The 12441-nt window shown below is 42.0% G+C and overlaps 1 protein-coding gene and 1 non-coding gene across 4 annotated transcripts in view; one reads left to right on the top strand and one right to left on the bottom strand.

The window, feature by feature from the left end:
- SPEG (striated muscle enriched protein kinase) overlaps positions 1 to 12441 on the top strand; it is a 496800-nt gene that overhangs the window by 38547 nt on the left and 445812 nt on the right. The gene's annotated exons all lie outside the window — the stretch shown is intronic.
- Positions 6133 to 6239, bottom strand: LOC143925827 (U6 spliceosomal RNA). Its single transcript, XR_013262052.1, has one exon. It is a non-coding gene; the product is annotated as a U6 spliceosomal RNA (small nuclear RNA).

The following is a 12441-nucleotide window of genomic DNA, read 5'->3' as shown; positions in this document are numbered from 1 at the left end:
TCAACATGCCTCTTATCAATTTCCTTAGGGGGTCTACTTTCCAAAATGGGGTCATTTGGGGGGGTTTTGTACTGCCCTGCCATTTTAGCACCTCAAGAAATGAGATAGGCAGTCGTAAACTAAAAGCTGCGTAGATTCCAGAAAACGTACCTTAGTTTGTAGATGTGACAACTTTTGCGCAAACCAATAAATATACAATTATTGACTTTTTTTTTACCAAAGACATGTGGCTGAATACATTTTGGCCTAAATGTATGACTAAAATTGAGTTTATTGGATTTTTATAATAACAAAAAGTAGAAAATATCATTTTTTTTCAAAATTTGCGGTCTTTTTACGTTTATATCGCAAAAAATAAAAATCGCAGAGGCAATCAAATACCATCAAAAGAAAGCTCTATTTGTGGGAAGAAAAGGACGCAAATTTTGTTTGGATACAACATTGCATGACCACGCAATTACCAGTTAAAGCAGCGCAGTGCCAAAGTGTAAAAAGACCTCTGGTCATTTACCAGCAAAATGGTCCGGTCTGAAAGTGGTTAAAGAAAGGCCTGGATTATTTCCTAAATGTACAGAATATAACTGGGTACTGACATTTATAGGTAAAGTTGATCCGGGGAAAATCCGATTGCCTCTCGGGAGATCGGGAAGGATTTTTTTCCCCTGCTGTAGCAAATTGGATGATGCTTTTCTGGGATTTTTCGCCTTTTTCTGGGTCAACTGTGGGTGAAGGATTGGGTATATGGGTTTGTATGATATTATTTTTTATTTATTTATTTTTATGGTTGAACCATATGGACTTGTCTTTTTTCAACCTTTATAACTATGTAACAATGTAACATCCATTCCAAGTTTTTTTTAATTTTTTTATCCATTCCAGGTGCTTACATCTTCTCTGGGTCTTTCTTACGTTTTTGGCTGCTTGGCTGGCCGGGATGATGTTAAGTCGTCTTAGCACAGAGCTGTGCCATAAATGTTCACTGATCTACACACGTGTGCAGGATTTATGAACAAGAGGATAATACAAAATCCTACCTGTCAGTGTTTTTATTTTTTATTTATTTATTTTCAAGTTTAATGAGGCTTTAAAGCGGGAGTCCACCGGGACTCCGCGTTTTTTTTTTTTTTTTTAAAAGCCAGCAGCTACAAATACTGCACCTGCTGACTTTTAAAATAGTGACACTTACCTGTCCAGCGTGCCCGCGATGTCGGCACCCAAAGCCGATCTCTAGATCGTCTGTAAGGTGCTGCCGCCGCCATCTTGGGTATGGGAATCAGGAAATGGAGCCTTTCGGCTTCATTTCCCGGTTCCCTACTGCGCATGCGCGAATCGCGCTGCGCAATAAGGACGGTCCCCGCTGCCTCTGGGATCTGTGTGTTTCCCAGCAGGCAGCGGGGCACTTGCGGAAAGGGGCGGGCACTTGCGGAAAGGGGCGTAATCTACGCCCCTTTCCACAGAGAGCTATCCCGGAAGTGGGTGCAGAATACCTGTACTGTACAGGTATCTGCACCCCCCTCCCCCCCTGAAAGGTGCCAATTGTGGCGCCGGAGGGGGGGAGGGTTCCGATGAGCGGAGGTCCACTTTAGGGTGGACCTCAGCTTTAAGGGCACATCAGTGTAACTCAGAAGCACTTAAAGCATAACTCCCAACTGTCCCTGATTTCGAGGGACTGTCCCTTATTCGGAACAAAGTCCCTTGTTCCTCCTCATTTGTCCCTCATTTTGGTCTGATCCATTTAGTTCTATATAAAATGCACTTTTTATCTTTCAGAAAGTGTTTCCGAGTGCTAAACCTTTCATCTAATTTCTAAATTGAAGCTTTTGTAAATTTAAAAAGACAATAAAAAGGAATAGTAGTGGTAAAAAAAAAAGAACTTGTGGGTGTAAATCATTTTTGTTGTAGAATTCTCTTTTAACCATTTGCCCACTGGGCACTTAAACCCCCTTCCTAACCAGACCAATTTTCAGCTTTCGGTGCTCTCGCACTTTGAATGACAATTACTCAGTCATGCAACACTGTACCCATATGAGATTTTTGTCCTTTTATTCAAACAGATAGAGCTTTCTTTTGGTGGTATTTAATCACCGATGGGTTTTTTATTTTTTTCTCTATGAATCATAAAAGACTGAAAATTTGTTAAAAAAAAAAATTACTCTTTGTTTCTGTTAAAATTTATTGGCGAGTATTGGCAGAGTATTGGCAGAGTATTGGCGAGTATTGGCGAGTATTGGCGAGTATTGGCAGAGTATTGGCAGAGTATTGGCAGAGTATTGCACAGTGTTGCAGAGTATTGGCAGAGTATTGCACAGTGTTGCAGAGTATTGGCAGAGTATTGCACAGTGTTGCAGAGTATTGGCAGAGTATTGCACAGAGTTGCAGAGTATTGGCAGAGTATTGCACAGAGTTGCAGAATATTGGCAGATTAGTGCACAGTATGGGCAGAGTACTGCAGAGTATTGTCACTGAGCAGCGCTGTTGGCACTACACATCCAGCCCACAGCGCTGCTGCAATCTCTCTGCCTCCCCCTCTCACTGTACAGATCGGTACAGAGAGGGGAGGGAGGAACCAGCGTCATGTCATGTTTACAAATGATCAGATGACGGAGATGACGGAGCGATGTCAGATGACGGAGCGATCACGTGGTAAACGGGCACTACCAGCGGCTATTTACCGCAATCCGTGATGCTCATGGATGTTTTGCGGATTTTAGGAGGACGTCCATGGACATCCACCTAGAAAAAAACAACTGCCCTGTAGCTGTCTTTCGGCTATGGCCCGGTCAGCAAGTGGTTAAGAGGGTGTGGCGGGGGTGTGTCCTATGCCTACATACTTTTGCTAATAGATGCCCTTTGTTCCCATCTCAAAAGGTTGGGAGGTTTGGTTAAAGCCTCCGGTAGCTGACTTTGGAATCTGATGTCTGGTGTTACCACACCCCAACTATTCCCCTTAAGCTGCAATGGTGGCCAGACAGGGTTGTACACATGCTGTGGCAAAAATAATACCCCATTTTCCATAGTCAGCCTGTAGTGGGTGATGATTGCTGGGCCCTTCCCGCAACTCTGCTCACTGCATAGGCTTCGTACAGCATAGTGATGACGTCACTACTAATTTTACAAAATAATGTCTGTGTTTGCAAAGGCGTTTGGTGAACACAAATGGGATTCATATCCTTTGTGGGTATATATTTAAAGTGTTACTAAACCCGCAAGAGTAAAATTAGTCTGTATATGCAGTAAAGCATGCTTGTTATTCTCACTGTGGAACCCTAAGTGGTTAATCCACTGCATTGTGTAAAAAGGCTGTTTGATTCTGTCTTCTCTGATCCTCCCCTTCTTCTAATGTCCATAATCCAACTCCTGATAGTACAGAGCCTTGGGAGCATTCTGCACATGCATACCTCACATTTTTTTGAGACAGGAACACCTATTAGCAAAAGTATCAGTGGCAGCCCTGTCCATTAGGGGAGCCCCAGGCACCGCCTCCTCTATCCTCACCACCCCCTATGTGAATAATGGATAGATTCATGCATAGTATGAACCATGAAAGAAGAATTATACAAAAAATGATTAGTTAAACCAACCATTGCTTTTTTTTTTTTTTTTTTTACCACTATTAATTTAGAAATGCAGCAATTTAGAAACTGGATGAAATGTTTAGCATTGAGAAACACTTGAAACTATATACAGGCATACCCCACTTTTAAGTACACAATATGGTTTATTTAGTAAAGCTGGAAAGTGCAAAATCAGGTTCACTTCTGCATAGAAACCAATGAGCTTCTAACCCCAGCTTGTTCTATTAAGCTTTGGTAATAAAACCTGGAAGCTCATTGGTTTCTATGCAGAAGTGAGATTGATTTTGCACTTTCCAGCTTTAGTAAATAAACCCCATTGTGTACTTAAAAGTGGGGTATGCCTGTAGAGCAAATCAAAATGAGGGACAAATGAAGAGAAAAGAGGGACAGGGACCCTCCTCTTAGGAGGGTGCATGTGACCAGCATAGGGCCAATCAGCACTGTCCAAACAGAGGGTCAGGGGTCCTGCAGCCTCATAGGACAGTCAGAGTAAAATAAAAACTCTCCCTACAAGCTTTAACCAGACACCAATGAGAAAAGGTATTTAGCCATTTAGATTTACGCAAATAATTGTATCTCCGTGTTCTGTGGACTGTTGGAGACCAGATATAGTGAATGCAGGGTCCTGGGTTTAGTAACACTTTAAATGAAAGTTTTTGTGCCCGGAAAAGATTCGCTTTAATCTTTGTATTTAGGTGCTTGTCTAGAGTTCAGTTTGGAAGGCGTTCTGGATTTGACCTCTACCAGCCTTATTGATGGTGTATAGTGGAGGACAACTGCCAGGGAAATGGCCGAGGTTGTATCTTGCCTAGAAAGCCTGAGCATAGTAAAGTAATAACCTGGCAGGGCTACAAATGATTTCTGAATGCACTTTAGTTGTTGTTGTTGAAACCTGCTAAACAGATCTGAATATGGGGGGAAGTCCTCCTCACCATATGGGAGTATGAGGCGGCTTCACATATCTCTCTTAAGGGAACTGGAGGCTCGGAGATTTTATCTTTATTTCAGGAACAAAGCGGGCCTGTACATTGGAATCGATAGCATTGCATAAGCGGTAAAAAATCATTAGGAAGTGAGAATTTCTAAGACGGCCCGCTACCTCTCTAGAAACTGATTTACTAAAACCAGAGAGTGCAAAATCTGGTGCATGGCAGCCAATCAGCTTCTAACTTCAGCTTGTTGACAAAAAATCCTGGAAGCTGATTGGTTTCCACGCAGAGCTGCACCAGATTTTGCACTGTCCAGTTTTAGTAAATTTAAGCCCATTGTTCATTCTGTCAGGGCCAGCGGAAATACAATCATTTCATTTTTTTTTTTTTTTCATGTTCTTTTTTTTTTTTTTATCTGTTCGTTTTTATTAAAGTGGGAGACCCGCAAAATTCATACAATACAAATACTACAGCTGCTGACTTTTAAAATAAGGACACTTACCTGTCAAAGGGTCCAGCGATGTCGGCACCCGAGACCAAACCATCCCTTGGTCCTCGGATGCTGACGCTGCCATCTTTGCTATGGGAATCAGGAAATAAAGCCTTGCGGCTTCACTTCTCGGTTACCTACTGCGCATGCGCGAGTCGAGCAGGGCAATCTAAATGGTCCGTGCTGTCTCTGGGGCCCGTGTGTGTCCCAGCAGACAGCGTGGTGGGACGGGAAGAGGCGTAGACTCCCGTGGGAGTCTATGTCCGGAAGTGGGTGCAAATACCTGTCTGGTACAGCTGTTTTTTTTTAAATTGGCGCCATTGACAGCCGAGTAAACTGGAAGTGGCGTTTTGATGTCCCTTCTGTGTTTTTAAATAGGAGACTGGAACAAAGCCGTTTCCGGCTTTATTCTAGTCTCAGCCTAGCCGGCAGAAGTGCCGGATCATGGATTGGGTGTCCCGGTGGAACGGGAGGGAGTGGCGGAAAGGTGGCAGGAAGGGGGATTCCCCTCCCGCTCCTTTAGGATAACAACCGAGCAGCTTTTAGCAGCATCGGTTGTTGTCTCTAGAGCCGACCACCTGCTCTAAAAAACAGTGCCGAGTGATGCCCTTTCATGTCCTAAGCCTATTTCTGACATTTGATGCTTACAAGTTAAAATCAGTATTTTTTGCTAGAAAATGAATTTTTTGCTAGAAAACCCCCCAAACATTATATAATTTTTTTTGAGCAAAGACCATAGAGAATAAAATGGCAATTGTTGCAATTTTCTTTTTTTTTTTTTTTTTTTTTTAATAATTTTTATTGATGAAAGGATACGTCAATACAAAGAATAAAAGGAACAATGCCCAACATACAACAAAAGATAATACACTGCATAGTGTAACAACCCAGGTCTGTAACCTAGCCATCTACAGAACTCAATGGCAAATTCTTCCAATATAAGATATAGCCATCCTTTCAAAAACTTTTTCCAATACACATAAAATGTATATTATATTTTCCAAACAAGGTATTATTAATACAGAAACTCAAAAAAAATTTATCCAAGTTATTACTTAAGTTTAAGTTATTTTCCTGGCAGCTATCCAAGGAGACCATTGTGAATAAAATCTGTAAGATTTCCCTTCTATTGAGGCAAAAAAATATGGAACGCTTCACGAATTTGCGTGTCATCCTTGCGCAGGGGCCATGCCAATCTTCTCTGTATCGTTCCAATTTTAGTATATGTGCTGCCGAAGCGAGCACACAATTGTTGCAATTTTTTATGTCACACGGTATTTGCGCAGCGGTCTTTCAAATGCAAATTTTTGGGAAAAAATACACTTTCATGAATTAAAAAAAAACAAAAAAACAGCAAAGTTAGCCCAATTGTTTTACATAATGTGAAAGATGATGTTACGCCGAGTAAATAGATACCTAACATGTCATGCTTTGAAATTGCGCACTCTCGTGGAATGGCGACAAACTACAGTACTTAAAAATCTTCATAGGTGATGCTTTAAAAAATTCTACAGGTTACCAGTTTAGAGATACAGCGCTAGAATTATTGCTCTCACTCTAGCGATCGCGGTGATACCTCACATGTGTGGTTGGAACACTGTTTACATTTGCAGGCGCGACTTACCTACATATGAGTTCGCTACTGCGCGCGAGCACAGAGGGACGGGGCGCTTTAAAAAACAATGTCCCTGTTTATTTATTTATTTCTTTTTAATTTTTACACTGTCTCTTTAATAAAAAATTCTGTTCATTTTTATTGCTGTCACAATGAATATAAACATCTTTATGGAGGGGTCTGGGGTCTATAAGACCCCAAATCCCACCTTTGCACTTAAAAGTATTCAGTGTTTTGGAATCGACTGGCAGCCGAGTAAACTGGAACTGATGTTGCTCAAAAGCGCTTAACCTTTTTTGTCCCATAAAAAAAAAAAAATATATATATATATATATATATATATATATATATATATATATACACACACACACACACACACACATATATATATATACACACAAACATATATATATATATATGTTTGTGTGTATATATATATATATATGTGTGTATATATATATATATATATATATATAATATAATATAATATATATATATATATATATAATATAATATAATATATATATATATATATATATATATATATATATATATATATATATATTTATTTTTAAACGCTAAAAAACACTAACGTGGAAAAAAACGCTAATAAACCCTAAAGAATGCTATTGCAAAAACGTTAAGAACTTTGAAAAACTCAGTGCAAATCTACTGGCGTTTTTATAACGTTATTTTAACGTCCAGTGTGCATGAGGCCTTAATATAAAGCTTTCACAGTAAAAAAAAAAATTATAAAAATAGCCAGGATTGCAATACAACAGAGGGAAATTACTGGGAATCCTAGTTAACTGCAATGTAAACAGCAGCTCTCAGAGCCAGACAGCAGCTGCAAAAGCAAAAAAAATCTCAGAATGTGTAAAAAGGGATTACAAAAACCATAATGGTAGTATAGTGTTTCCCCTGTATAAATCATTTGTAAGATCACACTATGAATCAAAGTTTCTGAGCATCTAAAGGGACACATAGGAGGTTATTTACGAAAGACAAATACACTTTGCACTGAAAGTGCACTTGGAAGTGCAGTCGCTCTAAATCTAAGGGGTAGATCTGAAATAAGTGGAAGCTCTGCTGATTTTATCATCCAATCATGTGCAAGATAAAATGTTGTTTTTTTATTTGCTTTGCATGTCCCCCTCAGATCTACAGCGACTTTACTTCTAAGTGCACTTGCAGTGCAAAGTGGATTTTCCTTTAGTAAATAACCCCCATTGCTTTCAAGAAGGTTCTAAGAAGAGCAACTAAAGTTGTTATAGCTGTCTGTGCCCCTGTTAGGGAGATTCAACCTCTCTTTTTGTCCTGTTTATCATTATCATCAAAAGCAAAAATAAGATAAAATCCCAAATTTTGTGTTGTCCCCAGATCAGGAATAGCCCCAATCCTCTTCTTTTTTGGGTCCCCTGCCGATGATCCTTGCTACCCCCCCCCCCCCCCCCGGCCAAGCCTCAATAGTAAGATTCTTTCACTAAAACTTTCTATATAGCAAGCACATAGGGGACAAAAAGTCCCCCATGCGAAAAAAAACTCTGAGTGACAGGTTCTCTTTAATGAGACATCAGGTCTTTTAGACCCCTGATGTCGCACCTGCCTTCCATTGAAGCTAATGAAGCACAAAATGCACTGCACTAGCTTCTTTCCTGCTTGCAGTGGCCAGGGGAAGTGACAACAGAAACCAGGGCTCAAGTCCTGCGGGAACGCATGGGAAAGGAGTTCCTGTACTTTTTCCACAACAAGAACTCCAGCCGTGTCCTGCAAGACTTTGAAGTATGTGAGCTGTGTGGCAGGTGCTACACCAGCAGCCTCAGACACAACTCACAATAGTAAGTGCCGCACACCAGGGGTGGACTGACCATTCAGGCATTGCCAGTAGGGGGCCCCATGACAGCTTCCTCTTCGATCTACCTGTCAATCACAGCTAGCTGACGGGTAGATCAGGTCCCTGCTGCTAAGAGATTGTATTTAGTCAGACCTCTCGTGATGCGCTGATGAGGGAACCCAGAGGAGGAACACAGCTATTCTGCTCACAGGACATGCAGGGAGAGAGGTGAGCTGAGGGAGGAACATCAGTTTGGGGTGGTAACCTGGGCACAATACCTGGCAAAGTTTAATGCCAGGAGGGAAGTTTATGTGGAAATATGTGAAGGGTTGGAATAGCAGCGAGTGTGTGTTGGAGCCCTGCAGAGTTTGCAGCCCCCCAAGCAAACATACATCTCCTAAGCAGGAACACATCACTATCTCCCCAAGCATTCTGTCCAGATAATGTGCAGTTCATTTATGACCTTTCCATTTAACCCTGTGTTATCCAAACTCTGTTCAATGAAAAGTGTAAACTCACCACATAAACACTCTATATACAAAATAACATTCCCCAATAAAGATCAGAACATGATGTTCACATTTGCATGGAAGCACAATTGAATGAATGCTGATTATTCAGAGAATTACCGTATTTATGGTTATTGAGGATTGTTTTGTTTTTTTATGTACTAACAGTTAAGCTTCATACACACAATACGAAAATTGGATGTAAATTACCACTTTTGAAGTGTTTGTGCATATGAGCATATCATTTTTTTTTGGGGGGGGGGGAGTGGATCTTGGGGGGGGGGGGGGTTCCCACACTTTTTTCCCCAGGACTTGACCCCTGACAGAAACCATAAGTGATGTCGTACACATCGCTTCTGTGTTATTTGCAGCTAGGGGGGATCATTGAATGGAGGTTTGCTGGTCTCCCACCCCTCCACCTAGCAACACTCGCCATGTGGGACCTGGGCCTGCATGCAGGACGGCGGAGCTCAGATGCATTGTGGGGGAGAGGGGAACAGTTCTGGGGAGTCACAGAAAGTGTCCAACCACTTTCATCAGAAAGCCAACGGTTGGCTTGTGGTGTGTACACACACTCCCAACTCCTTTATGTGTAAAACCCCCAGCTGCCACCCCCATATGACATATGGCTTTAGCAGTAGAGAGGTTAAAAAATACCTGTTTAAAGAGCTCAGTAGCTAAAGCTCAGAACAAACAAACAGCTGAATAAGTCAGAGGCTTTATTCTACCAACCCTGTCTGCTTTATGCAGTTCAATACAAAGACAGATTTAGTCCGAAAGCCTAGAGCTACTTCTGTGCGCTCTCATAACTGATGCAGTGCCAGGGTTACCAACCTGTGTTAATTGTTAATTTGAAAATGAAAGATTTTATATAGTAAGATTAAATAAATACAATTGTCTCAGAGCCATTGTAATTTCTCTTTAAGGCTTTAGAAATTGATAGCGAGAAAATTTTATGAATTTGCAAAAAATATTTGACGTTTTAAATCTGGCTTGTAGTTTGAGAAGATGTCTGCTTGTCCGTACTTGCTCTAAGTGACCTCGCAGGGCTTAGAGTTAATTCCAGATATCCATCTCAGCCTCTTAGTAAACATCCTTCTGCCCCCTCCAAGAGAACAATTGTTTGTCTACGACGAACAAGAAATAGCGGGACATCTATCCTCCGGAGGAAGGCCGGAATTTTGTGTGCTCAAGCCTCACTGGTTTGTAGAATTTAGCACAGTAGAAGCAAATATTAAAAAATATTAAAATAGCATAAAGAAATAATGTATAACAGGGGACACTGAGGAGTGGATATCAATACACCAGACACAAGATATATAGATAAAAATGCTAATTTATTACAAATATATATTGCTAAAAATTGAGTATTCAATATAAAATAAGCAGATTTCAGCACACAAATCTATTGGTAAGCAAAATAGTATAAAGTGGGGGTCGGCAACCCTTCGATCTACCCTTCGGCAACCCTTCGATCTACCTGTTAATGACGAGTGATGGATAGATCGCGTCCCTTCACTGCCGACCCCTGGAATCTGGGCAGAAGGGGCTGCGGAAGCAGCATTTACTGCAACTAATCCACTGAAGTTTCTTCCTGCAGCAGCTGAAAGGCGGCTTCTCCTCCTCTTCCTCCCACTGGCATTCAGCTGCTGCAGGAGGAAAATTCGGAGATCGATTCTCTAAATGCCATCCTTGGTGCTGCTATGGAAGGTTCCCCTTCCTTCCGCTACCCAGATCCCACTGTGTGCTACCCTGTAACCCCCTCTTTGCATCGCTGCCAGCTTCCCCTCCTCTCCTCTTTTGCCCGCTGCTGCAGGGGATGGTTTCTGTACAGCGCTTTCTGTTCATTTATTCTGCAGAGATGAAAAATGTGTCCTCAGCTCACTCTCCTTTCTCTGCCTCAAAAGTGAGACAACAGTGGTCTGTTTAGACTCCTTATATTTCACCAAAGCCCCCCAAACAAGGCTGCTAAACTAATTGTAGGAAATAATAAAAATAATAAAAAAATAAAAAACTACTGACACCATTCACTGCCCTACTGACATCATCCTCTGCCCTACTGAGAAAGTCCACTGCTCTACTACCCATATCCACTGCCCTACTGATACCATCCTATGCCCTATTTAAACAACCTCTGCCCTAGTGACATGTCCACTACTCTACTGACACCATCTACTGCCCTAATGACACCATCCTCTGCCTCGCTGACACTGTCCTACTGATATTATCTACAGCCCTACTAACAATGTCCACTGCCCTACAGAAACTAAAAAAGGGCACCAGACCCCAGTGATCTTTGATCTCTCATGTTGTTCAGGTAGATCTCCACCTCTCAAAGGTTGCCTACCCCTGGTATAAAGCCTTGGTTATGTAAACCTCATCATTTTATATGACTTGGATAGGTGTTCACACACAAAATAATAAATCCAACACATTTTTGGGGCAAACACTGGAGGTGGAAATAGGAGGAAAGAGAGAGTGGATCCAGGTAAAATGCAAATATTGACCAACTTAGGTATAAGTGGTCAACACCATCTGGTGAGTGCTTATCCCTTAGGGCAGTGGTCCCCAACCTTTCTGGTGCCAGGGACCAGTTTCGTGGCAGCCAGGCAGAGACAGAGGCGTTGGGGGGGGAGGGGGGGAGGGGGGGTTGGTGGTAACAATGGGGGCTGGGAGATATGGTTGCCACTTACTGATAGGGTTTTAATAGAAAACTCTCTGCTAATGATCTGCAATTACAGAGCATTAGCAGAGTGGTTTGACTGCACAGAGCTCCAACTCAGATCATTGTGCCCCAGGGCTTCAGAAGGATGAGATTAGCGGCCACTGATTGACAGGGGTTGGAGCTTAACTCACTCACCCACCACTCACCTCTTGCTGTGTGGCAATTAAAGATAATAGCCCTGCAATGTCACTGCATAGCAGGGCCCCCGCCGCCAACCAGATAATAGGCAGAGCCCATTTGGCAGCCTTGCTCTCCTGTCGCCAACCCTGTCGGCCTGTCCCCCAACAGGTCACGGATGGGCACTGGTCCACGGCCCGGGGGGTTGGGTTGCCCCTGCCTTAGGGTGTACACCATGGGGAACAGTTCATGAAATTGGTGGACGACACAAAGCAGTCATTGGAAGCTGTTTAAACACATTGTACACATTATTTCCAAGCATGGTCCTGGAAAAGTAGACTCTTTTTTATGACATGCACAGGATCATTTGCACTTATATTTGTTTTTTTTGCAGAATTATGATTATTATCATTTCAATCATTGATGTATAATTTCAATTGTTTGCTGGTTTAGACACTTTATATACATATTTAGTATTTATTAAAGCCGAACTCCCCTTCCCCTTGTCTAGGGTATTGGAGAGCAGAGATATACTTACCTAATCCTCCGATTCTCCATGCACAAGACCAGTCCCTATGGCTCCTGCCCCACCCGCAGTCTAGTGGTCTTGTGCGGTGGACTAGTCCTGACATCATTAGGACCATAGA

This window comes from Lithobates pipiens, unplaced genomic scaffold, assembly GCF_037356315.1.
Source record: "Lithobates pipiens isolate NorthernLeopardFrog02 unplaced genomic scaffold, aLitPip1_a1.2 Scaffold_22, whole genome shotgun sequence".
Taxonomy (NCBI): domain Eukaryota; kingdom Metazoa; phylum Chordata; class Amphibia; order Anura; family Ranidae; genus Lithobates; species Lithobates pipiens.
This window is presented reverse-complemented; position numbering and strand designations above follow the sequence as displayed.